The sequence below is a fragment of the Stenella coeruleoalba genome (genome assembly GCF_951394435.1).
Source record: "Stenella coeruleoalba genome assembly, chromosome: 16".
Classification (NCBI taxonomy): domain Eukaryota; kingdom Metazoa; phylum Chordata; class Mammalia; order Artiodactyla; family Delphinidae; genus Stenella; species Stenella coeruleoalba.
In genome coordinates this window covers 49,616,370-49,632,053 of record NC_137162.1, presented here as the reverse complement: position 1 = coordinate 49,632,053, position 15,684 = coordinate 49,616,370, and the positions used below count along the sequence as shown (strand labels likewise).

The 15,684-nt window shown below is 38.7% G+C and overlaps 1 long non-coding RNA gene across 7 annotated transcripts in view; it reads left to right on the top strand.

Moving 5' to 3' along the window:
• LOC307175353 overlaps positions 1-15,684 on the top strand; it is a 638,943-nt gene that overhangs the window by 610,406 nt on the left and 12,853 nt on the right. For all 7 annotated transcript variants that reach the window (XR_013824319.1, XR_013824320.1, XR_013824321.1 and 4 more), the window contains one exon: positions 5,052-5,136. This is a non-coding gene — a long non-coding RNA (uncharacterized lncRNA). The remainder of the gene's footprint in view (positions 1-5,051; positions 5,137-15,684) is intronic.

The window sequence follows — 15,684 nt, the reverse complement described above, 5'->3', positions numbered from 1 at the left end:
GTTCATTAGGTTCAGAGACCATCTTAATTTCCATGGATAATATTGAAGTGTAGCTCCTTAAATACAGTATCTCTGGAAAATCAGTGTGAGTTCTGGAATCAGACAAATCAACATCTAAATCTTGGCCACCCATTGTCTCTAGAACATTGGACAGATTACCTAACCTACTTGAACCTCAAATTTCCCATCTTTAAAATGGATATACAAATATATACCAAAGATCTATTTGGAAGATGAAAAGAAATAACATCTGTAAGGTGATAGCAACTCTTTTCGTTAGTATCACATGGCAGGCTAGACCTTTCCTGGTCTAACCCCTTTTGCCTCCATCTGTAGGGTTCTCCATCACTGCCTTCCAGAGTCATGATGCTCTTACCCTATTCTCCAGTCACATGATCTGGATTCAGGGTCCTGCTTCATTTCCTTCTACACTCATTTCCCAGTGTCTGGCCCCAGGTGCATTTTTCCTGCCTCCTTTTGAATCCAGATCAAAGGGTCAAATACCTGGTAGTTCTACCATCTCCACCCAGCACTTTGGGACCCATTCTTGTTTTGTAAACCTAGACTGGGCTCTATCCACCTGCAACTGGGCAGGGCTTGCAATGACCCAAGTGCTATTGAAAAGAGAAAGCTTGAAGGTTTAAAGTAGCAAAAAGTCAGTGGAAAGGGAGCTGAAATGTTTTCCTGTTGTAGGAATATGTATGCTGTTAAATTTTAAATCTCAAGAGTGAAGCATGATGCTACTTTGCAAAAGAGAGGTGGAGAAGCCAGGTTCCCACAACAATTTAGAGTTTGACTAGACCACCTGGCAGGCAGAAGCTGCGAAGGGAGCTAAGACGTCAAAGCCCTCAGTGTAGCAGGAGGGAAAGGAGGGGGTGTCCTTGTGGGGCACAGGTCTGAGACTCAAAACAAAACATCCACAGAGAATCCAGGCTAGACCTGGAACCATAACATAAAGAGGATCCTCAGAGGGACCAGAGCAGGGAATGGGCACCACACTTAAGCGCCCAAGAGCTTATTTGGAACAAGAGCTTATCTGCACGTAATTGACTGGGCTTTAGGACTAGAGAGGAATTCTTGCAGCCCAGGTTTCTCCCCTGATTGCCTTTGTGAGCACTCACATCTCTGCTCCCACAGTACTATACACCTGTACCATGAAGTATGGGTTCTTGAAGACTTTACATCTTAGCCTGGTCTTTTGATACTGCACCAGACTGAGATGCCAAAGTCCTAAGACGGGCGATGTGCAGCAGTGCAGTCGAGTCAGAGGGGCTAGGTGTCCAGCGTAATCAGACCTGGGTTTAAGGACAAAGCCCACCACTCACCCGCTGAATGACTGTGCAGTGAGTTCTTAGCATCTACAACCCTGTTTCCTCATTTGTAAAACGAGAAAGGAGCCATACCTATGCTCACAGTGTTAGATCAAATGAGAAAATAGACAAATCACATAACACAGTCTCACATGTAGTGGGGTTATTAGATGCTTGTATCATTAATATATTCCTACCCATAGTTTGGGGATAGGAGTATCAAAGTTATGACGTTTTTTACAGCTATGAGTCATTGGCTAGGGCCCCTCTGCACGAAAAGGCATTGTGCTCAGCTCCATGGACAATAAATAGAACCAAAGCATGATTCACAAGCTCAAGGGATTTATGAATGAATAGGAGAAATAGAAGTAATGGTCATATAAGAAGTAAAGTGAGGGGCTTTCCTGGTGGCGCAGTGGTTAAAAATCCGCCTGCCAATGCAGGGGTTAAGGGATCGATCCCTGGTCCGGGAAGATCCCACATGTCGTGGAGCAACTAAGCCCGTGCGCCACAACTACTGAGCCTGTGCTCTAGAGCCCTCGAGCCACAACTACTAAGCCCACGTGCCACAACTACTGAAGCCTGCGTGCCTAGAGCCCGTGCTGCACAAGAGAAGCCACCGCAATGAGAAGCCCGCGTACCGCAATGAAGAGTAGCCCCCACTCGCCGCAACTAGAGAAAGCCCACGCACAGTAACGAAGACCCAACGCAGCCAAAAATAAACAAACAAATAAATAAATTTATAACAACAACAAAAACAAATACAGTGAGACCTAAAGAAAGAAATCTGAACATGCTGTGCCATTGGAGGAGGAAAGGTGACTTGTGTCTGTCCCAGGCAGTATGTTAGAACTTTATAAACCAGTTTTCCGTAATCCTCTGAACTCCATCGTGGGGTAGGTCCACTACTATCCTTATTTAATAGTTGTGAGAAATGAGGCTCAGAAGGGCCAAATGACTTTCCAGGAAGCCCCAGCTAGCAGATGATGAGAGGGATTTTACACCATTTTACGTTCTCTTTCTGGAATACCTCCTTGACTCTAAGGAAAGAGAAAGTAGAGAGGAAAGATGTTTACACTGCCCTTAGGAAAAAAGAGAACTATGTTATGCTGCGACTTTCCATTGGATAATAGGGAAACTATAAGTAATTCTTCAAAAGAGAGATGGGAATCATGGGCATTTCTTTTCCTGAAGTAACTGTGAAAACACAAGCACAGTTTTTTTCCATCAGCACTGAGTGTGAATAACGTGGGTTGTACTGGCAAAGTAACCCCATGCAGGATCTCTGATGGTTCAATAGGGAAACATCCAATGATGATTCATTGAAAATCAGCCCAGAATATCATCATGAGTCAATGGGCTATGGATCGTTTCCAAACTATGGCCTCAGAGGACAGATCATAGATTAAAAATAAAAACATAAAAAATAAATGATTTTTAAAAATTAAAAAAACAAAGAAAGGAAACAACTTGGTTGTCAAGCATAGGTGATGCAGCCTTGTAGGTAGACGGTGGAAAGAGAGAACATTTACGTAGCAGCTAATGTGCCAGACGTTTCACTTGGTGCACTCTGGATTTTACGCAAGAGAATATATTGAGATGGGATCATAATTGACCGAGAGGAGGAAAGGTAGTACCGAGAGCCCTTGGTCTTGATGCAGTGAGGATATAACCATGGAGCTGCCAGGGGTCACCATATTGAGAGAGTTTGCATGAAAGGGAAGCCCACACAGAGGAAAGTGGAGCTGAGGAGATGGGATGGAGAGATAGTAAGACTAGGTCCTGATGAAACTCTAATCGCCTCTGATTCCAGATGCATGTGAAGTCAGATCCATCCCTAGATTCTGTGGTTGTGTAAGCCATTGCATCTTCTCTTTGGCTAAGCTAGTTTGAGTCAAAGTTACTATTACTTACCGCCAAAGAGTCTTGACTAATATGGAAATGAAGTTATTCTGTATCTCCAGCAATAAGGACAATGCAGGACATATAGTAGATGCTCAAAGATATTATCGGAATGAGTGAATAATATGCTTGATCCTTATAAGCAGTGACTCAAGAGATTATTGTTACAGTGACAGAAATAGAAGTAAAACTCATCTCCTGATTTCTAGTTCAGTGCTTCTTCAGCTTCTTTCCATGGACCTTTGCTAATTTGAGGAAAACCTTATGCCTCTAATACATATGGAGGAATGCTTCTTTTTTAAAAATTATCTTTCTGTTTTGCATGATTTAAAAAATTCTCCATAAATACTTTTCCATCATAAAAGAGCCACCCACTCTACCGCGTCCTTATTCTATTCTCAATCACAAATTGATATGTACCTAAAAGACCTTCTTCTATGCTTTTATATCAAGTTAATTATCAAGTTGATGATAATCTTTGAATTAAAAGTAACATTTTAATTGGCTTCAAAATAACACAAGGAGCATAAGGGTGAGGTTCAGATGAAACAGAATAGACTGTGCTGATAGTTGTTGAAGCAGCATGATGGGTGCATGGGGGTTTGTCACTTTATTCTCTCTACTTTGCATTTGTTTGACATATACAAATAAAATAAAATTATAAAATAAATATGTGTACAGTGTAAAGAAATGAAAAAAAAGGAAAGAAAAAATGAGAAAATAGAAACATCATCTATTACCCAGAATTTAATTAAGAGCATGTTCTTATATTGTATGTCCTTCCAAATCTTTACATATGTGTAGACACACACACACACTTACTTGTTATTTTTTTTAATTTAACCAAAATTAGATAAAAGTATACTTTTTTTTTTACATTTTTAATTACCTTTTTTTCTGTTGTTAATGTGTTTATTTTATTATTTGGGAGAAGCAATGTCTACCTTTATGCTTCCATGTCAATATTCAATATTCTTTGTCTTGATAATGTCCATTCCATATCCAAATTTCTGTAACTGTCTTTAATAATTCATTTATTTGTTCATGAGCATCCATTACAGAACCAGGTATTATATCCAGTTCTAATGCCCTTTGAAACTCATGGGAGGGCTTCCCTGGTGGCGCAGTGGTTGAGAGTCCGCCTGCCGATGCAGGGGACGCCGGTTCATGCTCCGGTCCGGGAGGATCCCACATGCCGCGGAGCGTCTAGTCCCATGAGCCATGACCGCTGAGTCTGCGCGTCCGGAGCCTATGCTCCGCGGCAGGAGAGGCCACAGCAGTGAGAGGCCCGCGTACCGCAAAAAAAAACAAAAAACGAAACTCATGGGAGAAAAAAACTCCTAGCTCTATTGTGATTTAATCCACATAACCTATAATTCACCCGTTTAGAACGTACAGTTCAGTGTTTTTATTATATTCATCGACTTGTACTACCATCACAACAATCTAATATTAGAACATACTATCACCCCCCAAATTAGGAGTCACTCCCCCTTCCCCACTTGCCCCTCCCCAGCCCTCAGCTACTTTCTATCTCTATATGTTTGCCTGTTCTGGACATTTCATATAAAAGAAATCATACAATTTGTTGTCTTTCTTAATTGGGCTTTCTTTCACTGGGCATAATGTTTTCAAGGGTTACCCATATTGGAGCATGTGTCCGAACTTCACTCCATTTTATTGTCAAATAACATTCCGTTGTACGGATATAACATGTTTTGTTTATTCATTCATCAGCTTATGGTCATTTGAATTGCTTCTACTTTTTAAGTATTTATGAATAAGGTTGCTATGAAATATATTGTTCAGGTTTTTCTGTGGATTTGTGTTTTCTTCCAGGTGGAATTGTTGGGACTACGGCAACCCTACATGTAGCATTTTGAGGAATTGCCAAACTGCAGAGTCTAAAGGGATGAAATATATGGTATGTGAATGCTATCTCAGTAAAGCTGTTAAAATGTTGACTATTTTCCTTCCAGGTTTGATAGTTTAGCCTTCCTAGTAAGATTCCCTACTGAGCTATTTACTGAATATTCCAGATGTTCAGCAAGGCCTCTCCACATTGGTTGGTTGGAACTAGAAAGTTTCTTACCCCTGTGTGAGGTCTGACAATTGCTCAGTTTATAGGTAAGGTCTTTGATCATTCTTTGCCTGGCCTTGTGGGGGAATCATTGTATATATGAACAGACAAAGATTCAAATAGAAACCTATGAAACTTACGAATATTTCCGTTGCTTTTTCTTTATGTGACTTCTTCCTTTCTGGTATCTGCCCTGGAAATTCTAGCTGCCTTGGCCTCCATGAATCTCTGTCCTCAATGAAATGAAACCACATCTGTATGTTTGGGCTCTCCTTCTCTCCCACTGGAAAACCATTCTCTGGAAAGCAGCTCAGAAATGTAGGGTGATTATAGGGCTCACCTCCTTTGTTTCTCTTCACTCAGAGATCGCAATCATGTCCTACCCGTCGGAACCTATTCTTTCATATAGATTTTGTCCAATTTTCTACTCACTTATGAAAGGAGAGTAATCCAGTATTTACTCAATCTTGGTTAAATATACTCTTTTTTTTTAACGTCTTTATTGGAGTATAATTGCTTTACAATGGTGTGTTAGTTTCTGCTGTATAACAAAGTGAATCAGCTATACATATACATATGTTCCCATATCTCTTCCCTCTTGTGTCTCCCGCCCTCCCACCCCTCTAGGTGGTCACAAAGCACCAAGCTGATCTCCCTGTGCTATGCGGCTGCTTCCCACTAGCTATCTATTTTACGTTTGGTAGTGTATATATGTCCATGCCACTCTCTCACTTTGTCACAGCTTACCCTTCCCCCTCCCCATATCCTCAAGTCCATTCTCTAGTAGGTCTGTGTCTTTATTACTCTTTAGCCTTTTAGCCCCACCTCCCCAAATGGATTTCATGTAAATTTTACTAACAAAACTAATTGTTAATTATTTTCCTTCCATTTCAAATTACCAATAAGATTTCACAAAGTTACTAGAACTTGGATCATTATCATTCATAACCTCTTAACAAAGGAAGGAGCATACTGTGTAGTGACTGGCTTTCATGTGAACATTGAGTTAAGAGGCCGGATCAAACAGTGACAGATCCGCTCTGATTTTTAGATATCCATTTGGGTTTCAGAGTTGCTTGCTTTTACTTAGAAAACAAAGGCACAAATTAGAATATTTAAATGAATTTATTGAGAGAAGATAGAAGTGTATGTTGCTGAAACTGCTAACACTCTCTTGCGAACAAAAGTCATGGCTGTAGGTTAATAGTTTGCACTTCTTTTTAGGGTGAATCTTTTCCCCACAATTACATAATGATAGACTATTTTGATCTGGAACCCAGCGTCTGCTGCCAGTGAGCTATATGAGGGTAGGACCACACATTATTCCTCCTTATCTCCCCAGTTCCTGGCTTTGTCCTGGCATAGGGTATGTGTGAAGTTATTCTAAACATTGAATGAATAACTAAGTATTAAGGATGATATACATGCCCCAGACCTGCCTCCAAAATAGTCTCTCAGAGATCACTAGAAAGTTAAAAGTCACATTTTAACAAGCCCTATCTGAGACGAGGAGGAAAAGGCGAAGATGAGGCACAGAGGTATGTGCACCCCAAAGCAACATACAAGTAACTTTCTCAGCCAGTGGTTGGATCAGAGCTGTGATCAGAGCTGTTGTGTTCCTATGAGGCCAGCTCAATGAGACCTAATCAAGGTAGATGGAAGATCAGAAATCCTTTTGCCTCAGAAGTAAAAAGAATTTCTCTGGAAGTAAATACTCCTCCATAATTAACACTCAACATTGCTCTCTATTCTGCTCAAATTGGGCAGAAATATGGATTACAGGGGATTACCCTGGTGGTCTAGTGGTTAGGATTCGTCACTTCCACTGCCATGGCCTGGGTTCAATCCCTGGTTGGGGAACTGAGATCCCGCAAGCCATGTGGCATGGCCAACAAACAAACAAACAAACAAATGCAGATTACAGCATGGGCTGTATAAACAATATCATGGTGAGTTCAACAAATGTGAAATATGGAGCTCCAAGACTGTCCATCTAGAAAAACAATCAAGAAGCTGGCAAAAACTGTCAGAATTAACTTTTATAGAACTCTGGAATCTAGTCAGAAACTTACAATAGCCAAGGAAAAGTTTAATGGAGATAGAAATTGCTTCACTATGGTAAGAGAGAGCTGTGGCATTTTGCATCACCCATCTACCTTTCTCCACTCTCCAGAATGTCAGAAGCCATGAAAAAAGCAGTCTGAACACCTGGTTCATGTTGCAAGTACCATAGGAGCAATAAATATTTTATTATTAAAAAAAGATTTTGGTTTTAGGATTCAACCTGTCTGGCAGCTCCCTTAATGATGGGCACAAAGGCTGACATTGGTTTTGCCTGACTTGGAGCATTCCCAGGGCTGGGCAGCTTTTAGTGAAAGTACTTAAAGGCAAAAGTATTGAGTGCAGCATCTTGGGGCAAGGGAAAACAGCCAGAACAAGCACAATAGACCAAAACTCCTAGGAAAGAAGAGGCTGGGAAATGAGATATATGAGGAGAATAAGGGCTTTAAAAAGCTCCTGTGGACACTGGAGAATCAAGAAGGTCAAACCCGTTCCCACAGATAGATATATTCTTAGTAACTAAGTCTGAAAAGACTAAGTTTTCACCTCTGGCTGATCTTCAGGCTCCACACAGCAGGAAGTGAAGGTTAAGGCAAAGTTGTAAATGTCCTGGCTAAACATTGAAAAAGTGCTCTGACACAGAGCCAATCTACGAAGATTGGGAGAATTTTCTTTTCTTTTCTTGTCTCCAGGAATTTAAGAAAATTCTGTCAAAACACTGGTTGACTTCTAAGTTCATAGAACAGAGATTTCAGTGGCCACATATGGCAGAGAATATAGACTTTAGAAGAATAATTTAGAAGAGTCAATTAACAAACAAACAACCCCCATCAAGCAGGAGCACAAACTCAGGGATAGAGAAGAGTATGGTTTCTAGAGTTGCCACAGTAAAATATTCAGAAGACTATTTTCAACAAAAAGTGATAAGACATGCAGAGAAACAAGGGAATATGTCCCAGCCACAGGGGAAAAAAGATAAATTAATAGAAACCATACCTGAGAAAGCAGATATTGGACTTACTAGACAAAGACTATATTAACTATGTTCAAAGAGCTGAAGAAGAACATGGACAAAGAATTAAAGGAAACCATGAAAATGATGTCCCATCAAGTAGAGGATATTAATAAAGAGACAGAAATTGTAAAAAGGAACTAAATAGAAATTCTAGAACTGAAAAGTATAATAACTGAAATTAAAAATTCACTAAAGGGGTTCATATCAAATTTGACTATGAAGAAGATAGAATCAGCAAACTTTAAAGATAAGTTAATTGAGATTATCCAATCTGAGGAGCATACGGAAAAAAAAATGAGGAAAATTGTACAGAGGCTAACAGACCTGTAGGACAATGTCAAGCAAATGAACGTATGCATAATGAAAGCCCCAGAGGGAGAGGGTAGAGAGAAAGGGGCAGAAGAATCTTTAAAGAAATATTGGCCAAAATATGATGAAAGACATGAGTGTACATGTTCAAGAAGCTCAAGGAATTGCAAACTAGATGAACCCAAAAATATCCACGATAACAGAAAGTATAGTAAAATTTTCAAAAGCCAAAGATAGAGTTTTGAAAGCAGCAAGAAAGAAGCAACTTGTTATGTATAAGGGAGCCTCAGTAAGATTAACAGTTAATTTCTCTTCAGAAACCATACAGTCCAGGAGGCAGTGGGATGTTATATTTAAAGTACTTAAATTAAAAACAAAAACAAAAACAAAACCTGTCAACAAAGAATTCTATATCCAGAAAAAAAATCCTCCAAAAATGAAGGAGAGATTAAAATAGTCTCTGATTTTTAAAAAGTGGAGTTCATTACTAGTAGACCTGTCCAACAAAAAATGCTTAAAAAGTCTATTAGACTGAAGTAAAAGGACATTAGACAGTAAGGCAAAGCCATGTGGAGAAACAAAGGATATTGGCAAAGGTAGCTACAGAGGTAAATATAAAAACCAGTATTTTTGCATTTTAGTTTGCATTTCCTGTTTTTCCTCTCCTATACAATTTAAAGACAAAGGCATAAAACAATAATTATTAATGAGTGTTAATGGACAAATAATGTATATAGATGTAACTGGGACAATAACACATAAAGGGAGGAGGGATAAAGCTGTAAAGGAACAGAGTTTTTGAATATTACTGAAACTAAGTTGGTATAAATTCAAATTTGACTGTTATAAAGTTAGATATTGATTGTAATCTCATGGTAACCACTAAGGGAAAAAAAAACTAAAAATACACACAAAGAGAAGGAAATCAAAATGATGCACTAGAAAAAATTTATAGATTATTGGGAAAGGCAGTAATGGAGGAACATAGGCATATAAAAAGACATAATACACAAAGAAACAAATAGCAAAACAACAGAAGTCCTTTACCAGTGATTAGTGGTTGGCAGGAGCTGGGAGGAGAGAGGAACGAGAAATGACTACTTAATGGGTATGGGGTTTCCATTTCCTATGATGACAATGTTGTGGAACTAGATAGAGGTGGTAGTTGCACAAACATTGTGATTGTACCAAATGCCACTGAATTATGCACTTTCAAATGGTGAAATTATCTTATGTGAATTTTACTTGACTAAAAAAACCCTGACATGATACTTTTCCCTAACTCATATAGGTTCTAACTTTAAATCTTGAATTCATTTATTTCTGCTTCCATTTGGGCTAAAACATTTTGAAAAGCATAAAATAATCTGCACACATCATATAATCATATATATATATATGACTATCTATGTATATATATGCAAATATTAAAATATATTCATAAAACCATTGGGTTGATATCATTTCCTTAATCTTATTCATAAATAAATTACTTCACAGGTACAGCAGCACTCATTTTCCCCAGCATTTAAAAGGCACATATATTTTCATACACTATCTTCATTTTTTATGGTTCCTCAGTGTCTACAAGATACAGTTTCTGCTTCTTACTATGCCCTTGAACATCTGGTCTATGCCTTCCCTGGTTGTCACCTGTCATTGATTTATTCATGGTTCTGCTTCATGCCATGACACCACTGTAGTTCCTTAAACATAACGGACTGTGGGCATGCTCATCTCTCTACCTTAAATGCCTATAACCCCTCTAGATCAGGATGGAAACAGCGACATAGCTGTCAAGATGTGGTTCAAGCCTTGGAGCCTTTGGGAAGACTATTCTGTTCACACGCTATCAGAGGATACACTTCCATTTCCCTATGTTTCCAGCTCCTAGTTATTCAAAGAATGGTTCCTGGACTAGTGTATCAGCACCATGAGAGAGCTTGTTACAAATGCAGAATCTCAGGACCCATCCCAGACCTACTGACTCAGACCCTGCATATTATCGAGTATCCCATCTGATTTGTATGTACATTAAAGTGTGGGAAGCACACAGGCCAGATCTCTATTTTTATATTTACACCATTACATTTTTCTCTTTGTTGGTCTGCATGAATTCCCAGACTATTAAGCTCCTTGAGGATGAGAAATCTGTTTTATTTATCAGTGTATCCTCACATGCACAGTTCTGGGCTCATACCTCCTCAGAAAATATTTTCAGAATTATTAGAGAAAGAATGGTTTCTACAATCCCCTAAGAAGCACTTCTTTTCCCAATTCATTAGTGAATCACTTTTGGGGCTTTGGTGGAGAAAATGCTAGAGTTCAAGCTCAGCTATCTGTAGATTTTCATCCTCAGGTTCTACCCAGCATCATGAAGCTAATAAAGCTAACAGTAATGAGAAGCACATGATGACAGAAGCTAGGCTTCTGCTATCCCAGAGCAGAGGATAATTTGACAATTCAGTGCTGCCTATTAGCCAAAATGCTTCCGTGGCCCATTTCTCATTATGGAAAGTAGCCCTGTGGGGGCATGTCACTGCGCCTGGGTGACAGGGGTCCACGTGGGAAAGTATGGCTCAACGTGTTTGCTGCTAGGCTTGGCAGGCAGTGAGTGACAACAGGTGTTGGGAGGATTCCCCATTTAAAGGCTACCTCAAATCCTAAACACGCTGCTCAAGCCTAAGTAAAGACATTGCTGGAAATGTACTTCCGCTACTCAAGGCTCAGTTCCTTCTCTCCCTTCCTCACTTCTTGACTTTCCTAAAATGTCTGTTATCTCAGTTAAAAAGATAATTGAGGCATAATACCTGCCTTCAAAAACACCCTGTGCAGAGATAAAGAAGCTTGTCACAAATAATGGAAATATACTAAGTACTATAGTGGAAGTATATTCAAGGGGGCAGAGAGGTGGCAGTGAATCACCTTTGCAGGGAACGCACTAGAGCTGGGCATTAAACGACCTGTAGAAATGCACTCGGTGGGTGAGTTAGGGAAGGATTCTCTTTTGCAAACAGACAGGACCTGAAATTATACAGTGCATTCTAAAAACTGCAAGTTGTTAAATAATGCTAAAAAGAAAGATAAAAGAAGTGTGGAACAGGAGGATGGAGGCAGGTAGAGGGTAGGCAAGCTCAGGGTTAAGGAAAGCCTCCTGTAACTTACAAAGCTGTTTGGACTCTATTCTGTGTGGTGTTCCTCATACTTTTGTGATGTGAAGCACAACAAGAAATAGGATTTGTATCATGATTCAGTAGACAATATGTAGAATTGGAGCAGAAGTTTCATTAAACCTCATTAAGTACCTAAATTCCTGTTATTTCCATTTTATCCTGTTTTATGTTTCAGATATTGGTTATGCTTTAATCTCAGTGTCTGCTCTCAAGAGAACCCGATCTGTGATGGTATCTTTGTCTTGCTCTAGATCTCAAAGGAAAACTTTCAACATTTCATCATTAAATGGGATGTTTGTTATGCATTTTGTAGATTTCCTTGTCAAATTAAGGGAGTCCTATTCACATTTCAGTAAGAGTTTTTAAAATGAATGTTAAATTCCTCAAACATTATTGAGGTGATCATGTCTTTCTTCCCTCTATTAAGTTGTTAACATCTATATTAAATTGTTTGATTTTTCTAATGTTAAAAAAAACCCTTGTATTCAAGGGATAAACTTAATTTGGGCATGAGGTACTATACTTTTTATTTTTATGGATTTGGTTTGCTACTTTTTTTTTTTTTTTTCTTCTTTTTTTTGCGGTACGCGGGCCTCTCACTGTTGTGGCCTCTCTCATTGCGGAGCACAGGCTCCAGATGCGCAGGCTCAGCGGCCATGGCTCACGGGCCCAGCCGCTCGGGGGCACGTGGGATCTTCCCGGACCGGGGCGCGAACCGGTGTCCTCTGCATCGGCAGGCGGACTGTCAACCACTGCGCCACCAGGGAAGCCCGGTTTGCTACTTTTTGTTTAGAATTCTTTAAAATTTACATATAGAAAAATGTACCCTATTTGGTGTACAACTCCATGAGTATTGATAAATGTATAGAGTCAAGCAGCCATGACCACAAGGCAAAAAATAAGACAATGTTCAAGTTTCCAATTGTCTCATAAATATCAGTTTTAAAGTTTCTTTGACTCAGTATTCAGCTAAGTTCCATATTTTAAGTTCCTTTCCATCTTTCTCCATCCCCCTTACAATGTACTTGTTGAAGAAACAGGATTATTTATCTTGTAGAGCTTCGTACAAGCTGAATTTTGCTGATTACAGCCCTAAAGTTGTTCTTTAGCATCTGTTATTTAACATAATATGTTGTTCAACATATTGTTCTGTCTTTCATATTTTGCTAAATTGAACCTGGAAGGCTTGATCAGGTTCAGGATTGATCTGAGTGAGGACAAGGGTACTTTGCATATAGATTTGTGTATTTCATCAGGGTATATGGAATATTTGTTTGCCACTTTTTGTGATGTTAGCAGTAGTTAATGACCAGTGCTTCGATATATGAATTCACTATGTGTTACACAGTGATGATGTTCTGATTTTTTCATTTCTTCCTTATGCATTAGCTAGAATACTTCTGTAAAGAGAATCTGCCTCATCTACTTTTTGGTGACATGGGAAGACATGATAACATGCTGAATTCTTTCCCTTTATTTTCAAGTTACCAGTAGTCACCAAGGTTATTTTTTTTTCAGTATCATATTGCACCTTACAGTTTTATACATATTTTATGTGTTTAAATTCATAGCAGAAATTAGTGCTAGTGACGCTCAAATTGTACTACGTTTGCCAATAACAACTTACTCGGGTTGACTTCAAATTTGTTTACATATGACCCTCCCAGTTGATAGAGTTCTCGTTATCCAGTATAAAAAGATATTCCATGATCATCTTACACTGCCCCAGACTTAGAGGCAGTCATTCTTAAAGGAGCTCTGGCTACTTTGGGTACGAAATGGCATTTCAAGACTATAATCTGTGAGCCGTGAGTGTTCCTTGCTATTTGGTTTGTTATGTTTTCAAGGCATTTTCAAGGAACAGAGCTAGAAAATACACATAGACACATATGTATGTATTTATGTAGGTAATCTCTGTATATACTTGTGTGTATGTGCATGTATATTTATTTCTATCTAAAACCTATCTTATATATCTATTTTGTGTAATAGATATAGAAATTATAGTTTGAATCTCGGTACTCCAGGAAACAGGGTTGATTGAATTAGAATATCATATAATTACTCATTCAGTGAATCCCAAAATACACATACTCAGTAGTCTCACAGACAAATACAAATAAATAACAGCAACAATATGTTTACTGTAAAAAAAAAATTGAGATTTTTTTTTTTTTGCAGTTTTTCTCTTTGAGAATATATCCCACTAGGATATTAGAGTAAAATGATTGGCGTTTTTGAGTCAGTTGTAACAGTTCCACCCTGAATGATTAGCCACCAAATAGACAAATATTTAATTTCATTTTTCCATATCACTTCTCTCTCTCTTTTTTTTTTTTCAAATTGGGGTATAGTTGTTTTACAATGTGTTAGTTTCTACTGTACAGCAAAGTGAAGGTGAGTCCCCTGGGCTATACAGCATGTTCTCATTACCTAACTATTTTATACATATTAGTGTATATATGTCAATTCCAATCTCCCAGTTCATCCCACCGTCCCCCCTTTCCCCCCATGGTGTCCGTACATTTGCTCTCTACATCTGTGTCTCTATTTCTGCCTTGCAAACCGGTTCATCAATTTTTCAAGTATCTGATTCCAAAATTAATCTTAGAAAAAAAAGTACATTCAAAGATGTCTAGTTTCTAACTCTGTCCCTCCTTGAATATTTCTGCTTCATCCCCCAACTATATTTAAGCTCACACACACACACACACACAATTTGGTATTCTCAATTTTCTTGTATAAGTGATAGCAAGCTATACACTCTTCTCCCCTTTATTCTTAGTCAGTAAGATATTCTAGAGAACTCCTCAAATTATCAATAAAATATAGAGATATTCCTCATTACTTTTAACAGCTGCTTAGTACTCCACTGTGGAATACTACAATTTAGTTTTATTTATTTTTTATTTTTTACGTCTTTATTGGAGTATAATTGATCTACAATGTTGTGTTAATTTCTGCCCTACAACAAAGTGAATCAGTTATACATATACATATGTTCCCATATCTCTTCCCTCTTGCGTCTCCCTCCCTCCCACCCTCCCTATCCCACCTCTCAAGGTGGTCACAAAGCACCAAGCTGATCTCCCTGTGCTATGCGGCTGCTTCCCACTAGCTATCTACCTTACGTTTGGTAATGTATATATATCCATGCCTCTCTCTCACTTTGTCACAGCTTACCCTTCCCACTCCCCATATCCTCAAGTCCATTGTCTAGTAGGTCTGTGTCTTTATTCCTGTCTTACCCCTAGGTTCTTCATGACATTTCTTTTTCTTAAATTCCATATATATGTGTTAGCATACGGTATTTGTCTTTCTCTTTCTGACTTACTTCACTCTCTATGAAAGACTCTAGGTCTATCCACCTCATTACAAATAGCTCAATTTAGTTTCTTTTTATGGCTGAGTAATATTCCATTGTATATATGTACCACATCTTCTTTATCCATTCATCCTATGATGAACACATAGGTTGTTTCCATGTCCTGGCTATTGTAAATAGAGCTGCAATGAACATTTTGGTACATGACTCTTTTTGAATTATGGTTTTCTCAGGGTATATGCCCAGTAGTGGGATTGCTGGGTCATATGGTAGTTCTATTTGTAGTTTTTTAAGGAACCTCCATAGTGGCTGTACCAGTTCACATTCCCACCAGCAGTGCAAGACTGTTCCCTTTTCTCCATACCCTCTCCAGCATTTATTGTTTCTAGATTTTTTGATGATGGCCATTCTGACTGGTGTGAGATGATATCTCATTGTAGTTTTGATTTGCATTTCTCTAATGATTAATGATGTTGAGCATTCTTTCATGTGTTTGTTGGCAGTCTGTA